At 45.5% G+C, this 19,782-nt stretch overlaps 1 protein-coding gene across 2 annotated transcripts in view; it reads left to right on the plus strand.

The window, feature by feature from the left end:
- Positions 1–18,377: 18,377 nt before the first annotated feature.
- tmem71 (transmembrane protein 71) overlaps positions 18,378–19,782 on the plus strand; it is a 14,038-nt gene continuing 12,633 nt past the window's right edge. Inside the window, exon 1 of one of the 2 annotated variants that reach the window (XM_063193308.1) lies at positions 18,378–18,535. The gene's annotated coding sequence lies outside the window, so the exon portion shown is untranslated. The remainder of the gene's footprint in view (positions 18,536–19,782) is intronic. The other variant, XM_063193307.1, reaches the window with a different exon arrangement.

The following is a 19,782-nucleotide window of genomic DNA, read 5'->3' on the forward strand; positions in this document are numbered from 1 at the left end:
CGGGAGTTGGGTCAGTTTTACTCAGTGAGTGTTCGTGACTGAACAGCATACTAGGGAGATTAGAGAATGGCTGTTGTAGTCAACTAAAGAGGATATATTCCGGTTTCACAATTTCTCACGCTGTAACTGCCATTTTGTTGACATATTAATGAAATGCCGTCTGACCCGCCTTTGGCGGATCAATGCACGACACCACCCGGTCTGTTCGGATGAGGTCTTGACCCGGCTCTCCAACCGGATCCTCCGGGTTTTATATCATCTCTAATATTTACATTTATGTTTCATTTTGTGTGAGTGTAAGTTGACTGAGATGAGCTGTTCCTATCTGGCCTCTGTCCTGACTTCACAAACCTCACATCTCACACATCTGAACTTAAGTAACAACGAGGTGCTGGACTCAGGAGTAGAGATTCTGTGTTCTGGACTGGAACATCCATACTGCAAACTGGAAGAACTACAGTACGCACTGTTTTATTCTGTCACCGTTTTCAAACCCCTTTGTCCAGAACCTATGTTATCACCTTAATATAAAAAAATCGAGTCTTAACTTTAGGCTCTCCGTAATGTTACAGCCACGTTTTTACAATGTAGTTGAGTCCTTTCAGCAAAGAGTGGCGATGGCAGGTCCATTTGCACAAAGAGACTATGTGCCTTGTTTGTGTGTGTGTATCTGTGTGTGTGTGATTGTGTTGAATTTTTGTGATTAAAATTCATATTTATATTTGTATTTCAGTTTGTGCGAGTGTAAGCTGACCAAAAAGAGCTGTTCCTATCTGGCCTCCGCCCTGACCTCAACATCCTCACGTCTCACACTGCTCAACTTGAGTAATAACAACCTGCTGGACTCAGGAGTGGAGCTCTTGTGTTTTGGACTTGAACATCAACATTGCAAACTGGAAGAACTACAGTAAGCACTATTGTTTTGTGTGTGTGTGTAGGACTGGGTACCGAAAATCGGTGCTTCGATGGAACCGAATAGAAGGCTAAGGTTCTACTTGGCACCGAAACGTGCCTTGTCTGTTGGTTCCACATATCGGTTCCCAGATGTTCATCACGTTCATCACCCCGGAAAGTCGTTAACGCAGTCAGAAGCAGTCGCTTATTTATCGTTAAAAAAATCTGGCAACATTAATTGTGATCACATTCGGGCTCGCAGAGACTGCTGGCAGGCTACAACCCCCTTTTAAACAGGTGGCTAAATCATCTGTGGATACTAACGCTGCTGTTACGAGAGAAACTACCATCAGCCCACCTTTAATTTGTGTAGGCTTACCAAGAAGAGAAGAGTAGCCTATTTCCAGCGTTTGTAGACGGCTAAGAATTAAAACTTTGTCTTCGACACAGCCACTGTGAGCCAAGAAACAACAAGAGAAGGTGTGCAAACAAGCATTTCATGGTTATCACGCAGATGGTTACATCAGCGTGTGAGGAAAAGTAAAGGTCCACAACACTATTTGATGCTCCCAAAAATTGAATGGCACGTTTCGGACTCATGTTTGGTCCAGCACCTGTGCTACTGATGTGCGCGCATTCTCTGACTTTTTGGATTACACCGTGAAGCATAACAAAGTTTTGACTTCATCTCAATAAAAAAAGGAAATCACATCAGCAGCATCAGGTGAGCTCAGTCACTTTTGGCCGCGAGATACTTTGTTTGGAGCTGTTTTGGGAGGATATTCGCCACGGCTCACAGATTTGTAACGTGGGTTATCGAAACTGAAGACACTCTATGTGGATATATTTATATATATTGCTTGATATAATTATGGACAGTGCAAAGAACTGATTTTTGTGACATTCTGACATTTTTGGAAGAAATATATAATCGTAATAGTGTGCACTCAGTGCTTTACTACGTGCGTAACCCGCTTCCATTGTTTAAAGGGACACTGTGTGAGATTTTTTGTTGTTTATTTCCAGAATTCATGCTGCCCATTCACTAATGTTACCTTTTTCATGAATACTTACCANCACCCGAATTCATTATGACTGGAAAAATTGCACTTTTCATACATTAAAAGGGGGATCTTCTCCATGGTCCGCCATTTTGAATGTCCAAAGCTGCAAAAAAAATTAGCTGCAAAAATGACTCTACTTGGATCATACTAGAAAATATTTGTTTATTACTCAGTAAACTTTCTTGTAAATATCAAGCATTTCCTGCACAGTGTCCCTTTAAAAAAACCTTTTGCATTCAGCATACCTGTCAACTTTAAAAGGAGCGTGTAGGCTTCAGTGTAATGAAGTAAAGAAATATGATTTTATCCTTGTTGTTTTCTCGCTCAAGTTGTCAGGGGCCGATGCAAAACTGCATGCTGGTTCAGTTTGTGATGAGGTAAATTCGTACGATTCACTACTGTGTGTGTTTACCATGAACATTGTTTGTATGAACTGACGCTGCGATGCAAAGAGAAGGCACACCCACGCCTAGGTCCGGAGCTCGAGAATGAGAGCTTTGATTTTTAAGGAACTTGAATTGTTGGTGGTATCTGGCATAAATTGTACTGGCAGGTAGTTTGATAAGCAAGACCCTCTAGCTGTTGCAGAGCCCTATACGGCTCTGCACTCGTGGGGGGTGTGGCAGGCTCGTCAGGGTCGGACAGCCGTGGGGATTATGGACCGACGCTTTTGACCTAGCGAACTACTGATTTTTTTAGTGGGGATTTCGTCTTGCTAGCAATAATTATGCCTATACGACTGTTGTCATACGTGTAAATGGACAAAGCCATGTGAAAAGTTACAGCTGTTTTACAATTATATTGTAGCAGGGCGAATTGTTATTGCAATGTAGCGGACTTATTTTGCCGTGTCCCTCCCGTGCCGTGAAGGGGAGCGAATGGGATAGAACAGATATTTGAGGAGAATGAAACAAAGCATATTTCACGTCACATCTATTACTGACTCTTGTTCTAGCTACCAGTTCTGTGAGGCAGAGATTCAGACTGCACAGTATTCTGATTTCTCATGTAGCTTCCCATCGCTGGGAACATCATCACTGGGAACATCAAAGACGTGCAGCACGAAATGGATAGGGTTGGGTTTAGATTGTAGATCATAGTTCTGGATTTTAAAATAGCCTAAATAAAGTAAAATAGGAACTGAAAATAGAACCGTCAGGAACTGGCATCGAAACAAAGGTTCTGGAACCAGAACCGAAAATTTCTGATCGGTACTCAGCCCTATGTGTGTGTGTGTGTGTGTGTGTGTGTGTGTGTGTGTGTGTGTGTGTGTGTGTGTGTGTGTGTGTGTGTGTGTGTGTGTGTGTGTGTGTGTATGTATGCGCGCGCGTGCATGCGTGTGTGCATGCGTGTGTGTAAGTGAGTGTGTGTGAAGGAATGTGTTTCTTGCTTGGCGGGTTTTCTGTGCAGGAGGAAGACATAGCCTACCTCTTGCCCTCCGCCCGAACACTGCATCTCATCTTCCTACATCCTACAGGTAAGTCACCTTCTCATCATCATGATTTCTCTGGGGTATTTATATTCACAAATAAATGCCAAATAAAATAAATGCAATGCCACATAAAAATGTAACTTTGTAGCTAGCAGAACAGTGTTTAATTTTGAAAGCACGTGTTTTATTCTCTGTGTCTAAATCGTGCGATACATCCAGTGTGTTTTGTTTTTTTAACAGATGTGTTTTCACAAAGAAACGAAGTGTCTTTTGTATAAATTGGTGTGCAGACAGCTGGAGTCTGTGTATTGTGTAAAGGAGCAAGTGCTTCGCAAAACTGGTATGAAAGTGTAATGCTTGACTTTTGTTTAAGGTAAAGCAACATGTGTTGAAGTTATAGTACCAACAACGTAACAATATGCTACTTTAGTTGAAGCATCGGCCGATAATGTTTAAGCAGTAGGCAAAAACTGTAAAAAGAGCATTCTTGAGTTTTGCAAATGGTTTATATCCTTGAGTCTTGTTCATTAAATAAATTCATATAGGCCTACCTTGTAGGGTAACACTTTATTTTAGGGACACATCTATTAGCACTAATACATACAATATTAATGCCTGTATAAGTAACTTGTAAGGCATGTACTAAGCAAAATAAGACAGTTGTTAAGCATGTATTCACAAATATCTTGTTTATGCCGAATTAGGGATTTATTAGAAATATAACCTTAGTAAGGACCTAGTAGACCTAGATTTCTATTTAATGGTATTGGCAGAATACAATGTGTATAAGCTCCCGACACACTGTGTGAACAAACCCTGAACAGTGTTAAAACAGATGCAGAATAAGGGTCCCTATTCTAAAGTGATGCATTGGTCAGCCCACCTGGCTCAGGGCCTCTGCACTACCAAAGTCCTAGGGCCCCCACACCACCCAGGCCTGCACTACCTAGCCCCCTTGATATACAAAGTGTAAGGGTATTGCAACGGGCGTAGCTCAGGAACTAGAGGGTGGACTGTATTAGGAAATTGGGAAATACGTGCGTGTCTCCTTGGTGTGTCGGTCAGAACACAGGACAACAATGTGGAATAAAAGGGGTTTAATGAAAGTCTCTTGGTGGTAAGGCAATACAGTGAATGCAGCACAGCAAAGCACCAGGGTACACTTCAATGTAATTCCAAATAAATCTTCTTGAATAGGTCTCCAAATTATTCATATTTTAAAGGTAACAAAAAGGCATTTGGATGTGTGTGTGTGGTCTACAAGGGAAAGAAACAACAGGAAAATATCTCTCAGTTAAAACTATACTGGTGCACTAACACATACATATACAAAGGACAGGACACATGACAATCATGGAGTAAGATCGCCCTCTACAGACAACTAGCGGTAATACAGGCAGCTGGCAGCTCTGGAAAGTTCCAGCATCTCCACTTAAATGAGTACAAAATCTAACGAATTTCTGCATCAACATTATAAGCCCAAAAATGGTTAATAAAGGACAGATTCATGACACACTACACTCGAAATTACTCTACACATACATAGGTAGGATATATACAGGGCTCTAAATTAACTTTTTCCACCACCAGCCAATTTGGCTAGTAGACATTTTTTCTTACTAGCCAAATGGAAGGTCAACTAGCCATTTTTTTTCTCACCAAAATAAACCATGCGTTAATTATGTTGCTTTTAATTATTTTATTAAACTAGGCTATGTCCTCAACACAGATAAACAATATAAATATTATACTCAATATAATTCAGTCTATTCTATAATTATTTAGTAATTATATTTGTATTACCTGCATTTCATTATTTTTCATTGCATTTCCATATACTGCACAGACAGCCAAACACTAGCCTATTACCTCACACACCATCACCCAAACCTCATACAGTATAGGCCTACAACTCACACAAACACAGCATGCCTTCAACACTAATGCCACACACATACCAGACTTTCAACATACACAAGCCAAACACACACACAACCAAACACTGCAAAACCACATATCCCCTACACAGCATCACTTCACACACAGTGGGCCAAATACCATGGACAATGCACAGAAGACAGGTGAAGGGGAGAAGAGATGAAGGGAGGAGAAGGAGACGAGAGAAGGACAGGAGACACCCCCGCGCGCGCGCACACACACACACACACACCTACACAGTGCGTGAATAGTGTCTGCATTGTGTGTTTATGCTGCTGCTGCATGACACCTTCAAGTTCCTTCAGGTCAAATTAATATTAGGTTTACTTACGATGCGCTTGGAATGACAATTACCGTTACGCTATGTCAACTAGATATCCAATAACACCACGGACACCACGCTTAGGCTACTTTGTTACTTTCGTTTGTTATCTTTTTTCACTTACTCGTATATCCATGTCAAACGCGTGCAGGGTCTTTGCGATGGCGTGGGCGTTATTAGGAAACGACAACTCCATCGTTTGTAGTTGCGAGGACCTCGCAAATATCAGACGGCTTCTGACGGCAACGACACTGTTTTGACAGACAGCTGTCCTGTCCCTTCACTCACCCACGCCGTTTTCGCTCCACCAATACTCTATTTCACCGTCACAACAGTTACGCTGCTATTACTTGCATTCATCGACACATAACCGTGCTTTAACCACTGCCACATTATTTTTCATCTGACAAACCTACAAAACCAAAGTAATCGGCGCTAGTCCGCTCATTGAACATATTTTATTAACACTAGTTCGAGCGGCGCGCGGGTATCAAACACGCAGCCAATGGATGTGAGGCTGCCTTATTGCGATTAACGGTCAGCCAATGGGTGTGGGCTACATCATGACGGTAGGACTAATGTTCATGGGTAATGTAGGCGACGTTTTAACGTTCATCAGACGGCAGCTACAGATCTGTGCGGGCAGCTGTTTAACGTTCAGTCGGGCGCGCGCTACCGGCCAATTTGGCTAGTGGATGATTTTTTCTACCAGCCAAAATGATTTTTCACCCGCATTTGGCGTCTTGGCGTGCGTTAATTTAGAGCCCTGGATATATCACCGAAAATCTGCAGTAATTACACAGTATAAGTCAAGCTAAAATAAAGGAAACTTAGCTGGAAATGAATAGACAAAAAACGATCACTAAAACTTCTATCATTCATCTCACACATTATATACACAGTAAATACAGGCTAGACATTTAACATTTCGACAGGATTACTCACATTTTCTTCATTTACGCACACAGGAAAAGGCAAACTTCGGCAGGACTTCTGCAGCAAGCGGCATCAATTCAACTAACGGACTTAAAACTCGTGCCCGGGAACATGAATAAACTACCTACCACACTCTGTGCACGTGAACCATGAATATTAATGAGGATCACGACAGGGGCACATGCACAAACCCTGGCCTTTCCAACACAGCCGCCCCCAAATTTGTGGCTAAATTTGTCCCTTGGAAAGGCTGCCCTGAAGTCAATCAGGGTCGGGGTCATCAGGGTTGTCCTCTGCGTCGGTGATCTCTGGAAGCACGATCAGGCGGACGATGGGCCTGGTGTAGACTCGATCGTGGATCTTCACGTCGGCTGTCCTCACCCGTCCGTCGGCGCCTGGGAAGACCTTGACCACTTTGCCGATCTGCCATGAAGACCGGGGTACTTGGGGATCGATCAACATGACCACCATGCCGACTTCGACGTCTGGGGAAGGATTCTGCCACTTCCCTCGGGTCTGTAGTCCCAGCAGGTAGTCTTTGATGTAGGCTGACCAGAATCTCTCTGCCAACACTTGGGAATGTCTCCATCTCCGTCTACTCAGCAGCTCTGACTCCGGATAGATGACTTGAGGTAGGGAACCATCTGGCCGCCCCATGAGGAGACAATTGGGCGTTACCGGGTCTGGATCTGCTAGGTCAGCTGAGACATATCCCAGCGGCTTTGAGTTCATTATGGCCTCGATCTCAGTGAGGACAGTCCTGAGGACTTCCTCGGTCACAGTCTCTGAGCCCACTGTGGCATATAGGGCAGTCTTGACCGACCTGATCTCTCGCTCCCATACTCCGCCAAAGTGGGGAGCTGCAGGCGGGTTGTAATGGAAGCTGATCTGTCTCTTGGCCAGGAGCTGTTGCAGGTCATGGCTCAGGTTGCTGTAGGCTTCTTTGAGTTCAGACTCTCCTCCACGGAAATTAGTGCCTTGGTCAGAGTAGAGTTCTGCAGGCTGACCACGACGGGCAATGAACCGTCTAAGGGCCATGAGGAATGAGTCGCTGTCAATGGATGTCAGGATCTCTAGATGGACCGCTCTGGTTGTCAGGCACTTAAAGAGCAGGCCCCACCTCTTCTCATTTCTGCGCCCTATCTTAATCAAGAGAGGGCCGAAGCAGTCCATGCCAGTAGAATGGAATGCTGGTTTGTACAGCCTGAGTCGAGGTGGTGGAAGGTCCATCATTTTCTGGCTGGCTGGTTTGGACCTCCATTTGCAGCAGTCTAGACAGGCTCGTTGGTGCCTACGTACTGATTCCCTTCCTCTGAGGATCCAGAACTTCCGACGGAGTTCTGCAAACACACGTTGGGGTCCTGGGTGGCACAGCTGAACATCGTAGGCTTTTATGAGGAGACGAGTGTTAGGATGGCTAGGATCGAGAACTATGGGATGGATTGTGTTTGCGTCCAATCCTTCTACGTGCCTCAATCGACCTCCAACTCTGATGAGCTGGGTGATGTGGTCAAACTCAGGGGATAGACAGAGTAGTCGGCTACTTGAGGTGACTGTTTTTCCCTCTTGTAAGAGCTGATAGTCTTCAGAGAAACCATCTGTCTGGACTCTCCTCAGCACTAGGAGCTCTGCTTCTCTGAAGGTATCTGCAGGAGGATGACCAGTCAAACCCGCCGCCCCATGAAGCTCCTCCGCTACTGCTTGCAGCAGGTCTTGCCAGCTGGAATGCTTGCGCCCATCGGTGACAGGTGGAAGGGTAAGGGTTAGCCCACAGAAAACTGTCTTCCTCAGTTCTGTGTCATCATCTCCAGCTGGTTCGACAGGATTTGAAGGCCATTCGCTTGGTGGCTGCAGGAGGAATTGTGGTCCTTGGATCCACCGGTTAGCGCCTAATAGCTGCTCCAAGGGCTTCCCTCTAGTGACATCATCTGCAGGATTTCTGGCAGTATCTACGTATCTCCATGCTTTCAGATCGGTCAACTCCTGTATCTCTGCCACTCGAGTGCCTACAAAGACCTTGAAATGGCAGGACTCAGAGTGCAACCAATGGAGGACAGTGGTAGAGTCTGACCAGTAGGTGACTCCTTGGATGGGCAGCGTAAGCTCTTTCAGGAGGACATTGGCTAGTTGAGCACCTGTGAGAGCCGCACAGAGCTCCAACCGAGGCATGGAGTGCTGTTTTCTTGGGGCTACACGTGATCTTGCCAGGAGGAAGGCTAGGTGTACATTGCCATCAGTATCTGTAGACTGCAGGTAAGCCACAGACCCATACGCTTTTTCTGAGGCGTCACAGAAAACATGGATGTTGTGGGTCGCCTGTGGGTTGTCCAGTGTGGATGGTAAGTAGCACCTTGGCAGGATCATCTGAGGTAGGTATGTCAGCTCGGACTCCCACTCTATCCAGGCTTGCAGAAGGTGTTCAGGGAGCAGGGGGTCATCCCAATCTCGATGCTTATCCCAGAGCTGTTGGACTATGACCTTTGCTCGTGTGGTAAAAGGCAGGAGGACTCCAAGCGGGTCATATTGAGTGGCCAACACTCGGTAGATGTTTCTCATTGTAGGGGCATTGTAAGACACAGGCCTGTGTTTGAAGCCTAGGGTGTCTGTGTCACAGAACCAACTCAAGCCCAAGGTGGATTCTCTTGCTTCTGCTCTGTCCTGTGAGAGCCATAGCTCCAGCTTGGCAGATCTAGCATCAGGTGGGAGGTGGCTAACAACCTCTGGCTTGTTGCTGGCCCACTGTCGGAGGTCGAATCCTCCCGATGCTAAGAGGTCTCGCAGCTTGTCGAGCAGATGGCGGGCTTCTTGGCTGGTTCTGAAGCTCTGGAGACAATTGTCAACATAGAAGCACTTCTCCACAGAGAATCTGACGTCTTCTTCTGCCGTGCTGTGGGATGTGACATGTCTCTGTAGAGCAAAGGTGGCACAACAAGGGCTGCAAGTTGTCCCAAAGGGCAACACTTGCCACTCGTAAATGTCAGGGGGGTCGTCTCTCCTGCTGTCGCGCCATAGGAAGCGTAACAGAGGCTTGTCTTCAGGCAGGAGTAATACCTGGTGAAACATACCTCGTATGTCTCCGCTGATGGCCACACTATGCTGCCTGAACCGAAGGAGAACTCCCAGGAGGGAGGGGCTGAGGGTTGGACCAGGCAGCAAGGCTTCGTTGAGGTTGAGACCCTTGTATCTGAAGGAACAGTTGAATACTATCCGATCTTTGCCATTGTGATTGACAATGAAGTGGGGAATGTACCAACTTTCCCCTGTAGGGGTGTTCTCGGAGGACAGCTTGGTCACCACTTTCGCGTCCACTAGCTTCTTGACCTCTACATTGTAAATCTCCGCTCTGCCAGGGTCTTTCGCGAGACGCCTCTCCATGCTCCTGAGGCTGGGCATGACAGCTTCCTTGGGTGCCTGGAAGCAGGGAGTGCTGGCCTTGCGCAACAACGGGGTGGCATAACGAAGGACTCCATGCACCTCTACTCGGGTTGTCTTGGCCTCCAAACAGCTTATGGCCTCTTGATCCTCCCTTGACCTTGTGACTTGCTTCTCGCAACGGTAAGGCAGGACATCAAGTTGCCAGAGGCGTTCCACATCTCTTTTGAGTTCCAACTCGGCAGGACTCAAGGAAAGGAAAAGGCACTGTGACGACTGGAGCTGTGTTTGGAGTAGGCAGACTGGACCCTGCAACACCCATCCAAGCCGGGTTTGTACGGCAGCTGGGCCACCTGATGGTCCGAGACGAACAGGTGTGATGGGTGTGATCAGATGGGGGTGGTCCGCACCGATGAGTAGCAGGGGCGATGCATGTTCGAAGGACTGCAGAGGCAGGTTTTGAAGGTGCTTGTACTTGCTCTGAAGGGCGGCAGGATACGAATGGTCAGCGAGTCCAAGGCGCTCAGCAGTGAAGGCTGCTTTGATCTGATATGTCTTCTGGGGCTGGTTTGCGGGTGACAGTTGGAAGGAGACTGTGGAACCAGTAAGGGTTTGTACGTCCTGACGTATGGTTCTCAGTGTCAAACTCTCTTCTGAGCCTTGCATGCCCAGCTTAAGCGCAGCAGCTGCGAGCAAGATGGTTCTCTCTGATCCATCATCGAGCACTGCGTAGGTTTCGAGAGTTTTCCCTTGGTAGCGAATCAGCACTTTGGCAACCTTCAGGAGGACTCTTTTACTGACTGTAGGCTGGTCCAGGTAGAGGGTTTCAGTGGCTGACCTCACCTGGCTTGGAGGCTCTTTTGGGCTAGCGTCTTTGGCATTCACCTCATGTAGGATCTGGAGGTGCTTACCTTTGCAGATACTGCACGGCTTCTTCAGTGTGCACTGCGCGGCCTGGTGAGTGCGTGCACACCGCCAGCATCGATGGTTGGCTTTTATCCAGTTAGCCATCTGTTCTTTATTGAAGGCTTTAAACACTGTACACTGGCTGAGGTAGTGTTCGCTACTATTACAGTATGGGCAGAATGCCTGTGATGTGGCTTTCTTCTGGGCGGAGTCAGCTGACGAAGTGGCTGAGTCAGCTGCTGGTTGCTTGGACACTTCATTAGCTCCATGCAGTACTGTAGCGGAGCGAGCAGTGGGTTTCGCTTCGCGCTTGCGCTCAGGCTTTGGGACTGTTTTCTGCCCTCTGTCTGGGTTCGTAGCAGGCGTCTCCTGACACCATGCCTCGTAGTGCAACCACTGCGACAGGTCATTGAGTGTGAACACTGTTCCTCGTCCTCTTCCCATCTTGCGACGGAACTCTGACCTCATCTCTGCTGGTAGTTTACTCAAGAGACGATCCACATGGGAACCACATCTCAGTTCCACTGCGCCTTCTGGACCCAGAGTAGCAAGCATGCCGACAAGAGCTCTAATTTCCAAGGCAAATCTCTCAAAGGCAGCAGTGTCTCCTCTTCGCACATCTGCTGAATCCATCACGCTGGCAATTTTCTTGAGAGCTAGCTTATGGGGCTGGCCATATCTCTCAGTCAATGCAGCCATGGTGTGAGAGTAGGGGAAGGGAGAGTTCATGTAAGAATCTGCCACCAGACGTGCTTCCTCGAGTTTCAAGTGATCCAGGAGAATTTGGTATCTGAATAACTCTGTAGAGTCAGGAGGTAGGAGATTGTCAAGGGCTCTCTTTAGACGAGTGAACTCGCCAGGATCTTTGGTGACAAAGTTGGGTATTGTCGCTTTAGGACCCCTGTACGATTTCTCTTGGCTGGGGTATGTAGGCGCTTGTACGGGATGTGTAGGATATGGCTGCTGTGGAGGGTATCGAGGCTGCGGTGCTAACAGTGGAGGTTGAGCATACGCAGGTCTGGGTGGTGGCATCTGTGGCTGGGAATAACCAGCAAATGCAGGTTGACTGGGCTGGAAGCCAGGAGGTACTTGAGTAAACGACTGGTGAGGCTGCAGTCGGTATGGATTGGTTGGCTTAGTTGAGGAGTGACCATACAGTGGGATACTAGCTGAAGGACGTGGATGTTTAATGGGAGAAAGGGATGCAACTTGGTCTTTCACTATCTGCAGCTCTGACATCATTCTCCCTAAGAAGTCAGTCAACATCTGGTCTCTGTCTGTGGGTTCTCCAGGATTCGTAGGCTGAGAGGAGGAAGGATAATAAGGCTGTTGACCAGTTGTCTGAGATGACTGCATTGGGCGGTTGATGGTGGGCTGAGAAGGTGGAAGCGTCCGTTGCACTGCTGGAGTTGAATGAGGTCGCTGAAGTGTTAGTTGAGGTAGCGGGGATGCATGTCTGGATGCAGGATGAAGAGAATCTTGCTGTATATGCTCAGTAATGGGCTGGAAACTGTGTTGGCTAGTAGGCACTAATGGTGGCTGCAATTGCTGCCCTTCCCATGGTTCGTGGTAGGGAGACATGGGTGGATGATGGTCAATCTGTGACAGAAAAGGACTAGGACGGCCTAAGTCAGGCAGCATTGGATCCACGTTGTGCTGTAGCGCAGGATGCAACCCGTCTTCGTCAAGAGGAAGCAACAGTTCACCATGTCTGTGAGGCGTTTCAGCTCTTGAAGTATGCTGTGCCTCCATTAGGTCATCTGGCATATATTTTAGCGTCTCTTCAGTACCCTGTGCTTGCTGGTGCTGTGCTACTGAGGGGAGCAAAGGGAGAGAAAGTCTTCGGCCACCCGTCAGATCATAGTCTTCAAGATATCTAGGTGGATGAATCTGGCGTTTAGGCCTGACGACTTCTGGTTGGGGTGAATCAGGATGCATATCTTCAGGATATAACTCTTTCCAAGGCTGACACGAAAATCCGCACCGAAGGACCTTTATTGCAACGGGCGTAGCTCAGGAACTAGAGGGTGGACTGTATTTAGGAAATTGGGAAATATGTGCGTGTCTCCTTGGTGTGTCGGTCAGAACACAGGACAACAATGTGAAATAAAAGGGGTTTAATGAAAGTCTCTTGGTGGTAAGGCAATACAGTGAATGCAGCACAGCAAAGCACCAGGGTACACTTGAATGTAATTCCAAATAAATCTTCTTGAATAGGTCTCCAAATTATTCATATGTTAAAGGTAACAAAAAGGCATTTGGGTGTGTGTGTGTGGTCTACAAGGGAAAGAAACAACAGGAAAATATCTCTCAGATAAAACTATACTGGTGCACTAACACATACATATACAAAGGACAGGACACATGACGACCATGGAGTAAGATCGCCCTCTATAGACAACTAGCGGTAATACAGGCAGCTGGCAGCTCTGGAAAGTTCCAGCATCTCCACTTAAATGAGTACAAAATCTAACGAATTTCTGCATCAACATTATAAGCCCAAAAATGGTTAATAAAGGACAGATTCATGGCACACTACACTCGAAATGACTATACACATACATAGGTAGCAAATATCACCGAAAATCTGCAGTAATTACACAGTATAAGTCAAGCTAAAATAAAGGAAACTTAGCTGGAAATGAATAGACAAAAAACGATCACTAAAACTTCTATCATTCATCTCACACATTATATACACAGTAAATACAGGCTAGACATTTAACATTTCGACAGGATTACTCACATTTTCTTCATTTACGCACACAGGAAAAGGCAAACTTCGGCAGGACTTCTGCAGCAAGCGGCATCAATTCAACTAACGGACTTAAAACTCGTGCCCGGGAACATGAATAAACTACCTACCACACTCTGTGCACGTGAACCATGAATATTAATGAGGATCACGACAGGGGCACATGCACAAACCCTGGCCTTTCCAACAAAGGGTATATCAAATAATTAATACTTACATGGCTGAGTCATCTAGTTTTCTCTTGTTCATTTAATGAGAGGGAGGTAACAAGAGCCTATATATAGCAAGGATTGAACATACACTTGTCAATGGCGGTGGGTTGGTGAGATGTAATTTTTTTTCATGTACCACTGAGTTTTAATTGTAAAAAAACCCCAAAATAAATGCAGAACATTAGAATAATAGTTTTGAAGCAAAACTAAACTACTCTTTTGTGATAATTAAGTGAATGTTTGAGAACATTAGCTTCAAGAAGTGCAGTGCATGATGGGTACGCAATCTAGGCCAACAGACAACCTATCCAGCTCTGAGCCTATGTCCTTAGCTCCTCCCCTCCCTTGTGAAATTTAGTTGCTATCCAAACAATTTGCCATGTACGTAACAACAGAAATATTATCATTGCTGCATTGGCCATGCATTGCATTTCTGACTAAGGGCGTACCCATCATGCACTGCACTTCTTGTAGCTAAGTTTCTCAAACATTAACTTATTTATCAGAAAGGAATAGTTTCGCTTCCAAACTATTACTCATCGTTATATTCTGCATTTATTGTAGGGTTTTTACAATTAAAACTAATTGGTGTATGAAAAAATGACATCTCACCACCCACCGTCATTGATAACTTTACGTCCAATCCTTGCTATATATTGCTTCCAATTACTCACTGACATAATGAGTAGAATTAGTGAGATCTTCATATCTACTGAGACTAATGTAGACTCTGAAATGTTCTTACACTTTGCTTCCCGGTGGGGGGGGGGGCGTAGAGTGGGGGCCCTAGGTAGTGTGGGGGCCCTAAGCCATCTGGGCTGAGCAATGCATCACTTTAGAATAGGGACCCTTATTCCACATCTGTTTTCACACTGTTCAGGGTTTGTTCACACAGTGTACCAGGAACTTATACACATTGTATTCTGGCCCTTACTGCTTACACATAAATAGAAATCTAGGTCTACTAGGTCCTTACTAAGGTTATAATGGTAATAAATCCCTTATTGTGCATGAACAAGACATTTGTGAATACATGCTTAACAACTGTCTTATTTTGCTTAGTACATGCCTTACAAGTTACTTACACATGCATTAATATTTTATGTATTAGTGCTAATAGATGTGTCCCTAAAATAAAGTGTTACCCCTTGTAGTATAAAAATACATAGTATTAATTTTCTAAAAGACGAATGTATGTCATGAAGCAAAAATAAAGCACAGAATACTGGATTTAACTCTCTCCTTTCTCTCTTGTCCTCTCATTCACAGATTATAATAGTAATGCATGTGTGTGCGCGCTGGTGTGTGTGTGTATATGTCTATGTGTCAGGGCTTGACATCGGCACCTGCAAACCAGCCAAAAGTCGGTAAATCTTGGCCGTGGCTATTTTATTCTCACTAGCCGCATTGGCAAGTAACTTATTATTGGGTATGACATCTCAGTGGCATTTGTCCTGTTTTTTTGCGTCTTGTGATATATTAAGGTTCAAGAAAATCATTCAGGTGATATTTGTCTGATATACAGTAGGTGGTTTCATTTAACACACTATGTTCATAGGTTGTCTTGTTTCAGCACTTCATTTTCTGAGCTTAGATGTATCATGATAAGGAAAATACTTTAAAAAAATACTGATAACAAAATTGTGGCCTGTGGAAAGAATGAATAGCAAGTGACTCTGGACTAGCTATACCTAGTGACTGTGGCTACTGAGCAAAAGTCCCTCTGCTCAGCCTGTGAAACAACGAGCTGCTTGACACAGGAATAGAGATTCTGTGTTCTGGCGTCGAACATCAAAACTGCAAACTGGAAAAACTACAGTACATTCTGTTTCATTTTGACACCATTTTAACCTTACTATCATCCAAAAAACAAAAAAAAGAGAGAGGGGGGGGGGGGACAGAAAGAGAGAGAGACAGAGCATTGAATTGAGAGAGAAAGAGCATTGAATGGAGAGACAGAATGTGTCTGTGTGTGTGTGAGTGAGATAATATGTGTGTGTGTGTGTGTGTGTGTGTGTGTGTGTGAGAGAGAGAGAGACAGAGAGAGAGAGCGGCTCTATGTGTTATCGTCACCTTCTGAAGAATGACATCATTGGCTCTTATCTGTGCATTCCTACCTCCCATATCTCTCCCCCCTCCCCTCTCACTCTCTCCCATACCATATATCTTCCCCTCTCTCTTTCTTTCTCTCTCTCTCTCTCTCTCTTTCTCTTTCTCTTTCTCTCTCTCTCTCTCTCTCTCTCTCTCTCTCTCTCTCTCTCTCTCTCTCTCTCTCTCTCTCTCTCTCCATCTCTCCCTCTAACAGTCGTATAAACAACTGCACACACACACTTAAAGAAAGGAATGTAAAGAAAGACACAGGGATGTGTGTTAAGTCCTCTGCTGTACACACTGTACACCCACGACTGCTCCCTTGCCTACACTAATAAGACCATAGTGAAATTTGCTGATGACACCACAGTAGTTGGACTTTCAAGGGGGATGAGTCTGCCTACAGAGATGAAGTAGAGCGGTTAGAGGGGTGGTGCAGAGAAAAGAACTTGCTCCTGAACACAGCCAAGACCAAGGAGCTGGTGGTGGATTTCAGGAGGAAGAGGACTGCCATCCAGCCACTTGTGATTTAAGGGGTTTGTATGGAGAGGGTGTCAGACTTCCGTTTCCTGGGAGTTAACATCAGGGAGGGCCTGACCTGGGGTGTCAACACCACTGGGCTAGTGAAGAAGGCACAGCAAAGAATTTATTTCCTAAAAATACTTAGGAAAAACAACATCTGTCTGAAGCTGCTTGCATATTGCATATTGACATATTGTCTTTGTGTGTGGCTCCCAGACTGCACTGTGGCACAGAGGAAAGAGCTCCAGGGTCATAAAGGCAGCAGAGAACATCATTGGCTGCCCTCTTCCATCTCTGGAGGGCCTTTACAGCACCTGCAGCCTAAAAAAGGCCAAGTGCATTCGTAGGAGACAATTCAAACCCAGCTCACAATCTGCTTGAACTGCTACCATCTGGCAAGAGATACAGGTCCATGAAAAACCAGGACAAACAGACCAAAAACAGTGTCTACGAAGCGACCATTGCTGAACTTAATTATGCTACCATAGCATAGTTTTTATACTATTCTTTATTATTGCTTCAACAAGGAACGTTCAATTCCGTTGCACTCATCACAATGACAAATAAAATATATTGTATTGTATTGTATTGTATTGTAAAGGGCCTCCCTTCATTTAATGCAATGAGGAGCCAATTCAGGGCCCCTTCTCACCCTGAGCCAGGAACAAATAACCCCTTTGTCCCTCCCTGTAGGCTTCCCTGTGTGAGAGAGCACGAATATGTGGAGAGAGAGAGAGAGAGAGAGAGAGAGAGAGAGAGAGAGAGAGAGAGAGAGAGAGAGAGAGAGAGAGAGAGAGACACACACACACCCCCACGTGCCCACATACACACGCGCGCGCACACACACACACACATACATTCGCGCACACACACACACATGCACATGCACACACACATGCACACACACACACACACATACGCGCGCGCACACACACACACACACACACACACACACACACACACACACACACACACACACACACACACACACACACAGTGTTCTCTAAATGTAACACTATTCATATCTTTATTTTTTGTCTTGTCATATATATGCAATGCTTTGGCCACACTGTACATTAATAGTCATTCTAATTAAGCACCATTTGAATTTGGAATTTGAGAGAGAAAGGGGGGAGGGATTGTTTTGAGAGAGTGTTGCTTGGGAGAAAAGATGACATTCTTTGCCCCCCACACAGAACGCTCATCCTGTTTAGTAGATAGAAACTGTGCCAATGTGCATCTGCTGTGTGTGTGTGTGTGTGTGTGTGTGTGTGTGTGTGTGTGTGTGTGTGTGTGTGTGTGTGTGTGTGCGCGTGCGCGCGCGTGCATGAGTGCGTGCGTGAGGCAGAGAGAGAGAGAGAGAGGGAGGGAGAGATAGAGTGAGAGAGAAAGAGAGAGAGAGAGAGAGAGAGAGTGTGTGTGTGTGTCCATTTCCGCCGCTCAACTTCCTGTTATCGTTTTGTTGAAATAAAATAGACAGCAGCTGAATCTGCTCTTTCCTCTTATTACTGTGTGTGTGTGTGTGTGTGTGTGTGTGTGTGTGTGTGTGTGTGTGTGTGTGTGTGTGTGTGTGTGTGTGTGTGTGTGTGTGTTTACTGTATCAGCACTTCAGCTAAGCTCCTTTACAATACCGAAAACCATCTAGTTCTGGTCATATTTTCTTCTTTGCATGTGTGTGTTTGTGTGTGGGGCTCAACTCTGACACATTTTTTCTATGTCCGATGGTCTGAAATCTCTCTGAAAATGTGACGATAACACATAGAGCCGCTCTCTCTCTCTCTCTCTTCTTGCGCTCTCTCTCTTTCTCCCCTTGCTCTCTCTCTCTCTCTCTCTCTCTCTCTCTCTCTCTCTCTCTCTCTCTCTCTCTCTCTCTCTCTCTCTCTCTCTGCCTCCTCCTCCTTGGCTGCTGAGCCACTGCGTGCGCATTCCGCTCGTGCCCGGTGCCCGGTGGTTTGTGAGACAGTACAGGGGCGGAGTACGGAGCTACGGACACACGGCAAAACATCCTGCTCAGCTGCTGCTCCGAGCGAGAAAACCAACCGAGGATACAGAGCAAAACGTCTCTCGCAACCAGGACCAGGACACTGTTTTGTGAGTAAGAAGTTTATTAGGTACTTATCTTAGCGCATGTTGTAAAATAAAATAACAGTGATGTCATACAAATAGTCGCCCTGAACGCCCAGGCACGCACGCCAAAGAGGGGGCTGCGAAATAGGCGGTGGTCTTTGTCTGTTATTTGGAGAGTATTGTCAGTAGTTTCGGGTATATCATTCTCAGTTATTTGAAGATTTGCCTTGTGCTTTTACATGCTCTCCAGAGAGGGAGTACGAGGGCTACGAAATAAGCGAGATGGCCTTTGTCTGCCTGGCTGTTTTGGTGATCATTGAACTTGAACGTAGCCGGTTGACTTGGGTCTGTCATCCTGTCTGATACACAACTGTCCAGTATTTGGAGAGATATCGTGTCTTTTGCTTTTTGTGTGTGTGTGTTTCCTTTGCTATTTGGCTAGTAGGCCTATTGGACTTGGCTTTGGACGTTTGACTTCAGTTTGCCATCCTCTGATAAAAAAAAAAACCTCGGTTATATTTTTGTAATTCCCTGTCTGATATTTATAACTCGGTTATTTGAAGAGTTGTCTTGTGCTTTTGAGTCTTTTCATCTGTTTGGGGTGACTGTGAGTCACTGCAGGAAACTCTATTTCTGTTTGAGACGCTCTCTGGAAGAAAAGAGGATGTTTTGCATATAGATTCTTCCACGGCGCTTTCATTGCGCACAGGGAGTGTTAAAATTATTGATTCATTTAGGCTACTTCCATTCAGTTGAAATTCTGGGGTTTTTTTCTTTGCATTTCTTTGCAATTAGGAGGCATATTTTGGATACGCTGGTGAAATCTTGCCTGCATTGTGGAACATTTTTGAAATGTTTGGTTTTATTTAAATTAACTTAGCTAAATTCATTTACACTTTCAATTGCTGTTCATCTTAAACCAGTTGACAGCTTTGGCGATTTAGGCCGTTTTAGGATATCAGTAGTGACGGTTAAGGCCTAAGTGGTTGCTCGCGCATCTGGAGTATCGAGTTACGAGACGTCTCGGCCACCGTGGGAACCCCCGAGACATTTCCTCCTCGAGCAGTCTGTCCGTCTGTCGGTGTGTCCTCGAGATTTCCTCGGCTCGCATTCTAGACTGAGGCATTCTAGAAGTGAGAGTTGCCCAAGCACTATCCGATATATTTTCTCAAAATATGACCTTTGTGATGCTATTTTAGTGATATTTTACAGCTATTGTACAAACAATTAATTTAATTTAGGCTATTTATTTTTCGAGGGGAAGTGATATG

This window comes from Engraulis encrasicolus, unplaced genomic scaffold (assembly GCF_034702125.1).
Source record: "Engraulis encrasicolus isolate BLACKSEA-1 unplaced genomic scaffold, IST_EnEncr_1.0 scaffold_348_np1212, whole genome shotgun sequence".
In the NCBI taxonomy this organism is placed as follows: domain Eukaryota; kingdom Metazoa; phylum Chordata; class Actinopteri; order Clupeiformes; family Engraulidae; genus Engraulis; species Engraulis encrasicolus.